The sequence below is a fragment of the Canis aureus genome, chromosome 34 (assembly GCF_053574225.1).
Source record: "Canis aureus isolate CA01 chromosome 34, VMU_Caureus_v.1.0, whole genome shotgun sequence".
Taxonomy (NCBI): domain Eukaryota; kingdom Metazoa; phylum Chordata; class Mammalia; order Carnivora; family Canidae; genus Canis; species Canis aureus.
Window position 1 is genome coordinate 23,137,454 of NC_135644.1, and position 15,208 is coordinate 23,152,661.

Below are 15,208 nucleotides of genomic sequence, written 5' to 3' on the forward strand. Positions count from 1 at the left end.
GCCCAAGCGGCCAAATCGCGCTCCTTCCCGCCGTCTAGTCCCACCCATCTCATCTCTGATTGGCTGCGCGCGCCCAGCCCCCTTCTGCTCGGCTCCTATTGGCCGGCTCGGTGGGTGGGGCGAAGCCTGGGCTCCCGGAGCTCAGGCGCTCCCCGGGAAGGCCGCCCCGGCCGAGCTGCTCCTTTCTCCGCGGATGCCCGGGGTCGCCGGGGGTCCCCGAAACCCGAGGCCCGCCAGGCCGGGACGTCTTTTCATCTCCTCCTGCGCTCTTTGGAGCTAGGCTTGCAAATCAGCCTCTGTGAATTACAAAACTTTCCGTTACTCACAATTATTTTTTTTGCGTAGCGTCGGTGTCACATCATCAAAACTTTGAGACCTTTATCGGCCCCAAGGGGAGCCCTTCTGACCTAAACCCCACCGGATGCGGAATTTTACCAAAATACAGAAGGCTATTTGTAGTTTGTTTGGTAGATAAATGGCGAAGAGAGTTGCCAGATTTAGCAAATAAAAGTACAGGATGTCCAGTTAAATTTCATTTTCAAATAAACAATGACTTTTTTTTAATGTCCCGAATATCACACGAGACATACACTTAATAGAAAAAAAAAAACTCATTGTTGATATGTGAAAATACAGGGTGGCCTGTATATTTTCTGACACCTGGACCAATGACCCTCTGGATGGACCTCCTGATTCCATCCACCGAGGGGGCACAGCTCGGTTTTTATCACTTGGTGGAAAGTTTTAACAGTCACTTTAATTTATTAAGTAATAGTAATTGACAGTTCCGCTGTTCTCTGAATTTTGTGGCTCTGGCCTTAAAAGGAGAGAAACGCACACACAGACACATGAAACAACAGGGCAGCTGCAGCATCAGCTTCGGAACAACGCCAGGTGGTATCTCCCAGGAGTATGACGACTGCTAAAATGTTTCTTAAGGATAAAGATGTGGGGGAGAAAAGCATTAGCTGTCTATCAGCAGAGAAACTCAACCCTGCAAAGCTGAGTACTAATGGCACAGTTACACTACAGAGAAAGAACCTTGTGAAACTTGATTTTATCAGGAAGAGGCAGAGAGAAAGGAAGATTGCTAATGCACAAGCCACTCTTGAGAAAGTCTGTGTTAGTTCCTCTAACATGATAAGAAATAATTTAAGCAATGAGGTTAGGTTATTGGAATAAATAGAGGGAGAGGATAAAACCTACTTGATAAGAGGAAAAACATGACTGTTAGAGCATCAAGTGATAACACACCACAAAGCAAAACAAATTGTTCCAAGGTTTTATTCTCATTGATTAACTACATATTCAGAGAAATGCTCAGAAAGGATTGAGTGTTTTACATTTACAATGTGAGTTTAAATCTCTGGTCAGAACTTTTGCACATTTTTTTTCATCATAATAGACTTATGCTTGTATTGCATTTGTGTGTGTTGGGGGTCAAGTCTTCATGGGGCTCTTGCATTTCTACACATATAGTTTCAAAGATAGGGATCGTATTTTTCTCAAGGACAGAGAAAGTTGTTGCAGGATAAGAAACATAATCTGTCCCTCCAGGGCAAAGTTTGGGTTGGTTTGCTAGCATGACATTCCTAAACTTGGACTTCCTCCATTCTGATACGAACGAACCATGGCTGCTTGTGTAGCTCCAGGTCACACTGGGGGACTTGGGAGCAAAAATCTGAGAGCTGGAAGCTCATGCTGCCTGTGGCGCGATGAGTAATAAGGTCCTTTGTCTCTGACAGAGGAATCTCATGCATCTGTCAACTTCTATGAGACTGTGGCAAGCTACTTGTTAGCCTACAAGTGGAATAAAATATCAAATCCTTCACATTTCTTGGCAGTGTGTCTCTTTCTTAGAGAAAGAGCTGCCTAGGGAAATTCCCACTGAAGGGCAGTAGAAGATGCCATTCCATAATATGCCACTTTGACATAAGGATTATTTTTAATTAAGGGCAATTGAGAAGAAGCAGATCAAAGAAAAGCTTTCTGTTCTCCCTGTATTTGCCTAAAAGCACAGCATAAATTTACAAAAGTCCTTCTCCTCCTTCTATACCAGGAAGAACAAAGATTATTCCTCTGAGACAACGTTGGCCCCTAATCAATGGAGAAGATGCAGATTTAAAACCACGTAACAAATCTTGCACTTGATTTTTTGTTTTGTTTTGTTTTATAAGAATAACACAACTTTTATTGGGAGTTGGGGTCTTGGGTGCCCTGTCAGATGATCAGAACATTAAAAATGGACTCAACACAAAATAATCCTGCAGATCCCCCAGGACCCCATGGCCTGGCCCTGCCCTCCCCACAGGCGCAGACCCCGTCCCACCTGGCACTGCTGAAGCCCGTCTCTGTGCCTTGAAATCTTGCACTTGTTTACACTGCTTTTCCTAGTATGTCTCCACAGCTAGTCTCTCCTCACCTTTCTTCCTCTTCTTTTTAGCCGAAGATGGTATCTAAGCTTGAGTCACCTCCGAAAGTTATTCATTTTTCCATGGGTATCTCCCATGTATTTATGGGGATACATGTAAATAAATGTCTGGGTTTATTCTTTTGTTCATCTACTTTTTATTACAAGGGTCTCAGCCAAGAAGTTAGAAAGGTAAACGTAGAATTGCTTTGTACTTTATGCATTGTCTTTTCAGAAAACACTCCATTATTATATAAAACATGCTACTTATGGAGTGATCACTGTGTCACAGGCACTGTGTGCTGCAAGGGGCCTTTCCTCAAAACAACTTCATCAGGTATATACTCTTAGTATCACCATTTCACGCATGTAAAAAGTAAGGTGGAGAATTGTGTATCACATACCCACAGATGCCCAGTTAGTCGCAAAGCTGAGATTAGAACCCAGGCTTGGCTGTGGTCTCTTTAACAATGTGTTTCCCCTTCCCTGCCCACTCCCAACCATAGCATTTTAAAACATAGTAAAAATGATTTACACTATAGAAGGAAATGGCTTAAAGGGCAGAAAAGAACTAGACAAATAGAAAATACACTGTTTTGAGTAGGACTAGCCAATCACATCACTTCTCTTACACAAGATGCATGTTTTCTCGCCATGTTAAGCTTTTATGATTATGTCTACTTATGATATTTCTTCCAAATCTTGGTGACCTTTGGTCTTACGGTAAATTTAGATATTCATTTAACCTGTGCATTTTGTAGTACAGTATAAACACTGATTTATTTATGTTTTCCTTCCCTATCTGTTGCTACTTCATTTGCTTTACCTCTATACAGAATGGGGGAGGGGGAAGGGAGGTGGGAGACACAGGACAGTAAAATTTTACTGCTCCTCAGCAAACTTCAGTTCCAGAGCCAGAGGGTACTACTCTCATAGAAATTATTTATATGCTAAATACTATAACAAGACTACCAGTTAATGAAAAACAACATTAATGAAGCTTATTTTATATCATTAAGAAATCTCACTTAGATTGATTCATTTATTTAAACAAATTTATTGAACATTTATAATGTAGCACTAGTTTAGATGGGAAAAAAATACATCAAGTTTGGGGGAATGTCTTGGCTCTTCTGGACCTCACATTCTAACAGGGAGAACAAACAACAATAAGTAAAGACAATAAGTAAAGCATATGGTATGTTAGGAGATGAAAAATGCTACAGAACCAAAGGAAAACAAAAGCAGGGGTGGGAGAGTAAGGTGATGATGTGGGAAACAGAGGCAGAAGAAAAATTATTACATTTTCTTACTACTTACAGCCCATTGACAACTCCTTATAACAGATGGAGTGACATTCCTCTAGGACTCAACTGCCTGGATGTTGACACTTTGCTAAAGGCAAAAGGCAATTGTAGCCCAACCCCAGGATCACATAAGTCTACTTTGACATATAAAAAATTCTTTTGGAAATTTCCTGTATCTCTACCCCCCATGATACATGTTGGCAATCATCCCCAAGCATATGACCTACCTATATACATTGGAAGGGTCTCATGACTCAGGTTTTATTAGATAGTAATGAATGACCTTTTCCTAACAATAGTGAGCCCCCTCAAAGTCCTGGAAATCTTGCTTCCAAAATTCCTTAGAGACTTACAATACCCCCAACCTCAACTTGAAAGTATATAATGGGCGCCTCCTCATGACCCCAGTGCAGCTCTTTCTGCCCACAGGTCTTGTCCCCATGCTTTAGTAAAATCACCTTTTTGCACCAAAGACATCTCTAGAATTCTTTCTTGGCCGTCAGCTTTGGACCTCACCAACATTCCAAAACTGCATCACTTGGACTCCTGCTCCTTTCATAGCCCAGCTCCTGTCTCCCCTCGTCTCCCCAGGTGACACTGGGCCCCCTGTGCCAGGGAGGATGCTGCACAGAAGTCAGAGGATGTGGGTTTCCACTCTCCAGAAAGTTGTTCTGGCATCTACTTCCTACCTGCTTCTCCCTCTGCCTGTGTCTCTGCCTCTCCCTCTTTCTCTCTCATGAATAAATAAATAAAATATTTTTTTTTAAAAAAAGAGGATTTTGTAGACAGAACAAAAGATGTTGTGTAATTTTCCCAAGCTTTCTTTCTGTTAAGAACCCTGCAACAGTGACAGAGCAAGTTGTGGTACTAAATGAGATACTCCAGGTAGCCTCATTAAGAAGGTGAGGGTTATGCTGTTCAAGAAAAAAGGGTGAGGTTGAGCAAAGACTGGACATTAGTAAGTTAGACATGTAGTTACCTGTAGAAATAATGTTCCAGGTGGAACTAGAGCTAGAGACCTAAGGCAGAAGCCTCCTGACCTGTTTAAAAAACAGCAAGGATGCCAGGAAGTCTGGTGTGCATTGAGCCAGAGGGAAGTCTAAGAATGGTTACAGAGCAGGGGCATTGGGGCAGATCACCATGGGCCTTTATTGGCCATTGTTAAGACTTTATACTCTGAGTGAGGTAAGAAACCACTGATGGTTTGGAGCTTTAGTCGTACAAAATAGGTCTTTATTTGTAAAAGATCACTCTTTTGTCTGTGTTGACTATAGACTGAAGGGGGTTAGCATAGAAGGAGGATGATCTGAAAGCAAATCTGCTGGTAATTTAGAGATGGTGGTGTTCACCTGGATTTAACAGTTGAGATGGTGAGAAGTGGCGAAATTATTTTGTTTTTAAGGGATAGGCCTCAGGATTTACTGATGTTTTAGATTTGCCCTTTAATGACATGGTAACAAATATTCTCTCCTTGACCAAACTCTAGCCACATTCTTCTGAGCTCTCTTCTTGAGTAGGCCTTAATCCTGTCCTATAAAGAATGGAACAAACACCAATGTATTTTGACAGCTCAAGGCTGCAGCCCTATGATGACTCTAGCCCCTTTTAAAGCACTTACCTGAGAGAACTCAAGGCTGACAAAAGAATGTAGGGTTTGTTCCTACCAATATCTGAAGATAGGGCCTATTCTCCTAGTCTCTGTGAGAGGGTAGAAGCCTAACTTGGATTAAGTGCCAGGAAGCAAACACAGATGGATTTCACATAGTCTAAACCTTTCTTCCTGCTTTTTATAATTTTTCATTTCCCTGACACTACAGAGTTCCCCTCCTCCCCACTAACTCCTTCCCTATTCTCTGATTCTCCCTTTCAAATGCCCAGTCCTTTCTGTCTGAATCAAAGTTGAATTCATTTCACACTGGACCCTTTCCCTATTATTATTATTATTAATATTATTATTATTATTATTTCCCTATTATTAATAGTATAAGTAATATATTATGGTTTGAAATCATCCTTACCACTTTAACTAGAGTCCTGCTTTGTTTATCTTTGCCAGTGGTGGGGACTGGAGGAAGAGTTGTTTGGGGTGGCCAAATCAAAAATAAATATTGCGGGATCCCTGGGTGGCGCAGCGGTTTGGCGCCTGCCTTTGGCCCAGGGCGCGATCCTGGAGACCCGGGATCGAGTCCCACGTCGGGCTCCCGGTGCATGGAGCCTGCTTCTCCCTCTGCTTCTCCCTCTGCCTGTGTCTCTGCCTCTCTCTCTCTCTCTCTCTCTCTGTGACTATCATAAATAAAAAAAAAATATTGCACGTGTTAGACTTGAGATGTCTATGAAACTAAGTGGTAGTGTCAGGTAGGTTGTTGATCTGAAAGGCGGGATGGAGTGAACAGCTTAGCCAGTGATGGTGCCTACCAACCACCCAGCATCTTCATCTCAATGAACCTTGCTATTTTCCACTTGTTACATATGCTGCAACTGTTTGGAGTGTAGGAAAAACTTACTGGGAGGTGGGAAGTATTCCTCCAAAAAGGCCCTAACGTGGCAATTAATTGCTGAATGCTGGTAATGAAATAAAAGCAGCCCAAGAAATGCCTCATATCATTTTCTATAAAAATTAATAATAGAAATAATTTTGTACCTAGTAGATAAAAGGCATAGCTTATTATATATGCAAAATGATTCTGGTAAACATTAAATCCATGGGGCTTGAGAAACTACATACGTATAACATCTTAGCTCATGCTGCCATAACAAAGCACCATAGAATGGCTGGCTTAAACAATAGGAATTTATTTCTCACAGTTCTGGAGACTGACAGTCCAAATCAAGGTGGCAGCAGGGGCAGTATCTGGTGAGAACTCTCTCCTTGGGTTGCAGATGGCTGCCTTCTTGCTGTGTCCACACATGAGTTCTCCTCATGCTTGCTGTGTCCTCTGAGTATGTGGATGCAGAGAGACAGGGAAGCAAGTTCTCTGTTGTCTCTTCTTATAAGGACATTAATCCCATCTTGAAGGTCAGACCTTCCTAACCTCACCCAAACCTAGTTACCATCCAATGACTCCCATCTACAAATACCATCACACTGGGCGTTAGGGTTTCTACCAATAAATTTTAGGGGGACAGAGTTCAATCTATAGAACACAAAATCTGAAAGGTGAGGAAGAAGAGACACATCGTCATCACATCCACCGTTGTGTTGTCACCTTGGAGCTGCTTTAGAATTTATTCTATTTTATGCTAAAATGTGTTCATATGGATTTCATGCCACGGTTTTAATTGATATACTTGCAATAATTATCATACTTTTTCCAGAAATTATTGTGTCTTTATAATGTGTTTTATGGAATAATGAAGGCTCTATAGGTATTATTCGTATAAGGCATAAAACATGACAGTATAAAATGAAGCTATTCACCAACACTTTTATTATAAGCCTAAAACTGTTCCAACTGCCTAAGGGTTAATGCCCACTATTGAGGACAGAGTAAAATAATAAGCTTCACAAATAAGACAGAAGTAAATATTATTTGCCATTTATTACTGAGACCAGCCACTTGACAAACTGACCTTATTCAGCTAAGCTTTCAACAACAGTTTTTTGTTTCTAATTCTGGTAATATTAAGTACTCTTTTGGCAGAAACACAAATTCAAAAGCAATTTAAAAAACAATAATGCATATGTGAAAAGTGTCAACAGGGCTCTTCAGAGAGGTGAAGAATGGTAATTTCTAAATATATGCTCCTCACTTGGATCATTGCCCTATTAAGCAATTTGGATTCCATGCAAACTTCTTCAGAAATCGTAAAAAAATATATATATAATGGTAAATATATTTATATATATAAAATATATAATATATATAAAATCTTGACCACAATATGTGTCCACAACAAATGATCAATAAAAGCTGCAACACTGATTAATATCCTCCATAAAATAATCTGTTACTTAGGCAATGTTTAATCATACACTCACAAAACTGACTTTCTAGAAAGATAAAAATGAAGTAATGTTGATTGAATACTTATTTTAGCTGGTGCTTATCCCTTTACTTAGTAACTTGGTCACATATAATGTGAATTAAGTTAGAGTAGTCCTGTTATAACCAAAAGTACCTTATTTTTCTGAAAGATTTTATTTATTTACTCATAATAGACACAGAAAGAGAGGCAAAGACATTGGCAGAGGGAGAAGCAGGCTGATGTGGGAGCCTGATGGGGGACTCGATCCCAGGACCCTGGGATCACGACCTGAGCCAAAGGCAGATGCTCCATCACTGAGCCACCCAGGCGTCCAAACGAAAGTACATTAATCAAAAAAATAAAAGAGCCTGGGTGGCTCAGTCGGTTAAGCCACCAACTTGATTTCAGCTTAGGTCATGATTTCAGAGTTGTAAAATTGATCCCCGGGTTGGGCTCCACGCTGGGCATGCAGCCTGTTTAAGATTCTCTCTCTCTCTCTCTCTCTCTCTCTCTCTCTCCCCCCACCTCCCTCTCTAAAACATAATAGATAAATAAATTGCAGAATATAACACATGGACTGTGCTTAAAAACCTACCTTATAAAAAATAAAAGTAGCCCAGCACTTAAACAGATTATGGACTGGCTAAAAGAAGAAATCATCCCATTTCTACACTAATCCTTAGGTATTTTGCTTATGTGTGAAGATAAGATTGCTCTTATCCCTCATCAATGTAAAACTATTAGAAGGAATAAGACCTAGTAATAGAAATTTTAAAAATTAAAAGCTATTTATTTGCATAGCATGTGATACTTTTCATAGCTATTTAGCACATTATCATATTTGAGTTTCCCCCAAATCTTGTGACATTAGTAGCGCCAATTATATTTTAAGAGGAAACTAAGATAGTAATAGGTTGTAATTTGGAAGTAGACACACATCAAAACAGTTGCAAAATATTTTTAAAACAAAACATGACCTGATTAATTCATCATGTTTGGAAAATGACAGCCCACAGTGCTCCTGTAGTTTGGATGAGTGAGTGAATATATGAATGAAGTTCCATGCTTAGCGCTTTTGAAGTTGCTTAAACCAAGAATTAAGCTGTATAGAACATTATGGCTTAAGCTATCCTAAATTAAAAATGGAACTGAATTAAAAGAAACAAGTTCAGTACTCTCCCCGTACAGTCCGTGAGGACTGGAACCATAATACATACTAATATAAATGAGGACCCATGATCCGTGATGATGCCAGGCACAAACTGGGTGGGCATAAGGAGCCCAGTTAATGCCCCATGCAAGATCTGCTCTATTTAACCTACTTAGGACACTTGCTTTGCTCTCCAGCCTTTATCCAAAAAACTTGACTGCTGCCGTATCCATCAGATAACAGCAGATGGCACACTCAAACAAAGTAATTGAGGAGCTGTAATAAAGTCACCGTTTACAAAGGTGTCACCTACAAAGGATGATAGAGCATCTCAGTACAAGCTGCAACGAGGATCCATTACTCCCCTTAGGATTAGAGGGCAAGGCAAAGAAGCAGTGTTGAAAGCCAAAGAGCGTAACTGTATGGGGAAGGCCATCTGACACATAACCTCTAGAAGAGAGATACGTGATGAACTGCACAGAAGAGAGGTGAGGGGAACAAATACTACAACCTCCCTCTTTCCTCCACCTCTGATCTCCTGTCAGAGCTTCCACTGGCTGATCTCTATCAGAAGCCATAGGGACAGAAAGTTCATGGATTGCAGTCCATAAAGGTCAGCTTCCCAGCCACAGTGCAAAGTAGAGGGTAGAGCATGGATCTTCAGGAGCAAGTGGAAAATAACATGTACATTGAAGAAAAAGAAATTCCACAATTCACACTTAACAGTCCTGCCAAAATTTAACAACTTTTCAGGAAAAGCCTCAACTTGTTTAATTTTTCTGTAAGGTAAGGCAAAAATGCAGGTAAATTGCATACAGTAAATACTTATAGAATAATTATATTGAATGGTGAATTAAATCCAAAGGGTTGAATGAACAAATAGGCTATATAGAAATGGGGCGGGGGGAGGGAGAGAGAGGAGCAGAGAGAGAAAAGAAACTTAGGTTTTTATTCAGACACCATGAGTCCAGTTAAGGAGAATGTAACCTAGCGACAGAATCTTTACATGATGGTTTGCTCATAAATTGTTGAAAATGGTAGTTAGTGATATCAGAAAGCATAATTAAATAAGGAGAAGTTACCAGAATGACTTGGGGGGGGGGACACAGAGAGCAAATACCTAGGTATATAGATATCTTATATAGATAAGATCAAATGGTTCTTCAAATTCTGCTATAAAATATCTTTCTGCACATTATATTAAACAAATATGCACACAAAATAAAAACTATTTAGAAGGGAACAAAACTAATTTCTGCTGGAAAAGCATGTGCCTAAAATAGATCTTTTTCAGTATAAATTTGAAAAAGTTAAAAATTATGATCTCGACCTTTCTGGAAAACATTTAAGCTTTTGATCAAGCTTTTGATCCTGTTACAGTTTTCAATAATGAAAAAAAACAACTCATATTTAGATCAATTTTAATATTTCCTCCTGATTGATATTTGGTAACATTTATGTATAAAACTATCAGCTAATCACATCACACAGATAATAAACTAATACCAATATCAGAGTTAGGATGATTTCTCTTTATTACTACTGATTTCATTTATTCACACACACATTCTAAGTTCAAGAGAATATGTTAATTGGTGTATTTACTCTAATTTTTTAAAAGATTTTATTTATTTATTCATGAGAGAGAGAGAGGCAGAGACACAGGCAGAGGGAGAAGCAGGCTCCATGTGGGGATCCCAACATGTGACTCCATCCTGGGTCTCCAGGATCACATCCTGGGCTGAAGGAGGCGTTAAACCGCTGGGCCACCGGGGCTGCCCTACTGTATTTTTGATGCTCTGGCCTCTGGGGCCTCTCTGAGTGGGGAGAGACTGGCCCTCCCAGGACTTGCCAATTCTTAGAGATAACAAATGACTCACCTTTCATGTGTAAACCAGGCAATCCACAGCCCCTGCCTTACCTGAATCACCTCCTCTCTTTGGCTGAGAGACCAGCCCAGAAGACAGTATTCCTCCCACTAACCTCCCAGACCCAGATACTGGGCAGTTAGGGATAACCTCCATGCCCCTGAGCCCTCTAAAATTATTCAAACTAGTCACTTCTAGCTCTGCTTACCATACCTTGCCTTGCCTTTCTCATGGAAACCATAATAAAGATTTCACCTATCTGATCCCCTTGTTCCTGCTGCCTTCTGGCATTTCCTGTGGGGTCCCTCCTGGGACAGTGTGTCCCCTCCTCTTAGAAATTGTAACAAACTATTTTTTCAATGGCAATCATTTCTCATTTGTTGGAAAAATAAGAAAATGTACATGTTAGAACAGTTGGTTCTAGTCATTACTGTCTATGCTAACTCTTGGGGAAACCGTGCAATAAATATTTTAGAGATTGATAACTGACTCCAAGTTCATCTGCTGGCTGTGTGACATTGGGCAATGTAATAACAATGAATCTTGGTTTCTCCTTTGTTAAATGGGGATATTCCCTACCAGAAGGTCAGTTAGTCTTCTTTAGGTTGTTCTCTGCTTTAAAAAAAAAAAAAAAAAAAAAAAAGATACTTTCAGTTTTTACTGAATTCTAGCCACGGTTTTATCTTCCCACTGGGAAATACAGATTACCTGCCTTTTCTGCTATCTGTCAAGAAGTCTGTATTTTTCATAGTTATGATTTTACTTACTTGACATCGGCCAAATCAGATCTGACACAGTTACTAGTTGATAGTAAAACCCCCACAAGAGGGCGGCAGAGGCAACACAATTGTAGGCAGGTGGCACCGAGAGCCTGAGGAGGAAGGGAGGGATGGTCCGGTCCTGAGGATGGCTAGATACAGGTGAACGTCCAGGGCTCAGCCTGGGCGGCTTCGTGTGTGCTGGCTCCTCAGAGCTGCCACCTTGTCATCAACGTCCCAGGAAACATAATGACCCGCAGGCAGTTCTTGGCTCCACCTGAGAACCTGGGTCAGCTTTTGGAATTCATTTTGTGAAGAAGCTCAGGTTTTCTCTACAATTCATTGCTGTGTTCCACAGATATGAAATCTTAATATCATTCTTACTTCCTGATCCACAGACAGCACATTTATGTGCAATTACCAGTCTATTCCTGAAAGACAAAACATTTCTAAAAAGTATTAAATCAAAGATCACTCAAAATCCATGCTTGCATGGATTTACCTTTATCCATCTACTAAAATAATAAGTATTTCATCTTGAAATATTTTTAAGTAGATCATTGGTATTATATTATATTAATATATTATTAATATTATTATATTAGGTAGATCATTAGTAGTAAAAATTTAGACCACTCTATATTTGAAAAAAAAAACTCACATAGTATAATATGTCCCTTTTGAGCTTTTACTGCATTTGAGGGAGAAAGAATCAACGAATTGAAAGCATCTGCACTAAATAAGTTCTAAAATTTTGTGCCAGTTTTGATGGTCGGGAAGGGCTATGTAAGGTCCCCTGTCTATATACCCTCAACACAAGTAGGCGTCATAGGAAAATGCACATTCTAATTAGAAATTTAGAGGAGAAGAGATTAAATTATTTTAGCAGTAATCAGGAAATATTTTACAGAAATATTTTTATGATATTTAAAAATCAATTTAATTATAAATTATATAAATATAAGTTTTAGTATCATTTTACTTTATAAAATGTGGTCTAATTTGCAGCCTGAGTAAATCAGTGTGTCATTCTTTCATTCATTTGCTGATTTTACACATGCACTCTTTCATTTATAACCAGCACAGAAGTCCCTTTCCTGCCCTCAACAAAAAGGTATATTGTTTCCAGAACCTGCCCGACTTTTCTAATATTTGGTTTTATGAAAAACTGATGGAGTAAAGGCAGCTGCCCACCCTGAATTGGGAATTTTTTACTTGTATTTTTTACTTGTTGGGAAACAGTTTAAGACAGCTCTGGTACAATATTTCTGCTGTTTAAAGAATTCTTTACATATCATGTCCTGATATTTCAGAACAGAGATTTTCAAATGCTTTTCCAAATATATGGAAAAATATGGACTTTTTTTGTCATGACACGTTTACTTTTTAAAAAGTAAGTCTCTTGATTCAGTCAGGGCCCTGGGATCTTAAGGGATTAGCCACTGTCATATCCAAAATCATGCATTTATTAAGGGTAAAAGTTAATTTTCCTGGTCTTCCTCAGAAGAAATTGCCTCAGGGATGCCAGAGAGATTTGAGGTAATGTCAATTTAAAATACTTTTACTAGGGAGCCTGGGTGGCTTAGTCAGTTAAATATCCAACTCTTGGTTTTTGGCTCAGGTCATAATCTCAGGGTCTCGAGATCGAGCTGTGCATGGGGTTCTGGGCTCAGTATGGAGCCTGCTTGTCCCTCTCCCTCTGCTCCTTCCTCCATAAATAAATAAATAAATAAATAAATAAATAAATAAATAAAATAAAATAAAATAAAATCTGAAAACACTTTTACTGAAACTCAATTCCTTGGGCCAGAGGAAAGTCCTTACTAAAGCTGATGGTACAAGTAAAGCTTCATTTACTGTTTCCAGGCATCACCACCAGACTCTCTGTCACCACCAGTATGCTTTTCTCCTCCAAAACACCTCCCATTTCAGTTCCAAGGTATGAAACTCAGAAAAGTCGATCAGCTCTTTTTGAGGTAAGGGCGGGGCCCAAAGCCTCACTCACTGAGCCTCTCTTCATCCGCCTCTAAGGTATCACTATGTTGTATTAAATTTCCTCAAACTACAGTTTGAATATTAGTCACCAAGTATATGATAGACTTGCAATAGAAGTGGCTATCCAATAGAGCTTCATTGTGTGTGAAACCTGGATCTCCTGATAATCTTCCTAATTTCTTTCTTGATGGTTGGAAAAGTGATACCCGATTGCTCTCTTCTTATAGCAGATGCACCAAAGACTTGGAGACCCAAGACCAGAATGGGGAGATAGAGTTTATTGAGTAGATAAGTATAGTACACTTTCAAGAGTGAAAGTGTGCCACTGCCAGAGTAGAGTGGAAGCTCTGGCCCCAGAAGCTCTAGCTGCATCCTTTTAAGCCTGCTTTGCCTACATGTAAATTTGGCTTTGATTGACATTTTCGATTGACAGCTGGTGGTTATATAACATTTTGGCCTCTGTGCATGTGCCTACCCATGATGCATTTGGTTATAATTGTATTTATTTTTTGTATTGCATATTTATGGACTTTTTTATAAGATTTTATTTATTTGTTCATGAGAAACACACAGAGAGAGAAGCAGAGACATAGGCAGAGGGAGAAGCAGGCTCCCTGCAGGAGCCTGATGTATGACTAGATCCCTGGACCCCTGGATCACAACCTGAGCCGAAGGCAGATGCTCAACAACTGAGCCACCCAGGTGCCCTTATATTTATGACTTGTAATGAGTTTTGTTGTGACTTTGAAGGTATGTAAGGGCAAGTTGCGCCCCTTGGGTGCATGCTCAGCTCTTAGACGTCCCCATGTGGCTTTTGAGCCAGCTCTGTGGCTAGGCCTTTCTGTTCTGTTAATCCTTACAGGTGACTCTGAAGGTGTCACTAAGCCTTGGAGGTGGAGGCCAGAGGTGACCAACACCTGCTTTATCCCTCCTTGCTCATGTCTAACTAACTGCCCAACAAAAGAATAAGAAATTCCAGTTGCTTAACATAAGGAAGACAGGTTATTTTTTTGGAATGCTACAGGGGTTCCTACCTCTGTCCCTCACTCTCTTTGCTGAACCGATAGGCTGGAAAACTACCAAAAGCCTTGGCGACAAATATAAAATAAGCAAAAATTCTTCAAAGGTCACTCAGACTCAGATTTTCTGCCCTTGTTACTTTCTTTCAAGTTTACAGACATTAGATGACCTTTTTGGTTGAATTTATATATATGATCTATTTTTTTTCCAAATATCTCTCAGAGATTGACATTCTGGTGTGTTCACAGTGCTACTGCCATGAAGGTATGTATTTTCTGTGATGCATAATCGGTTTCGTTTGTTCTAAGCAAATACCTGACAATGTCCAGGTTAATGGATTTGGTAGATTAATGTTACAAAAAACAATATCTCTCATAATAAATTACTGAAAATATGTGTTCATTTATATCATGGCTTTAGCTAAATTGATTATGAATGATTTAGGAATATGTATACAAAACACAATTGAATTTTTCATATTTTCCTGGTTAGACCAGGAATCTACCTACCACTAAAATTTATTTGTAACCCCCAAATAATTACTTTTGATGTTTTCATGGTCACTGGTGGATCGGTGCAGAGGAGTGAAAAATTTGAGTTGCCCAATGAGCATGTTTCCTGCTGAGGTTGAACAAGACAGAGCTCTGCCTTCTTGTCTCAGCTCTCATACTGTAAACAAGTGTCCTTTTTGTGGTATATTTAGTGCCAATTTTTTTTTTTTTTGCATTTTTATG

The 15,208-nt window shown here is 39.6% G+C and overlaps 1 protein-coding gene across 4 annotated transcripts in view; it reads right to left on the reverse strand.

The window, feature by feature from the left end:
• Positions 1–15,208, reverse strand: part of GCA (grancalcin) — a 53,060-nt gene that overhangs the window by 31,581 nt on the left and 6,271 nt on the right. For 3 of the 4 annotated variants that reach the window (XM_077883022.1, XM_077883021.1, XM_077883023.1), the window contains one exon: positions 11,469–11,890. The exons of the other annotated variant lie outside the window; for it this stretch is intronic. The gene's annotated coding sequence lies outside the window, so the exon portion shown is untranslated. The remainder of the gene's footprint in view (positions 1–11,468; positions 11,891–15,208) is intronic. 4 annotated transcript variants of the gene reach the window in all.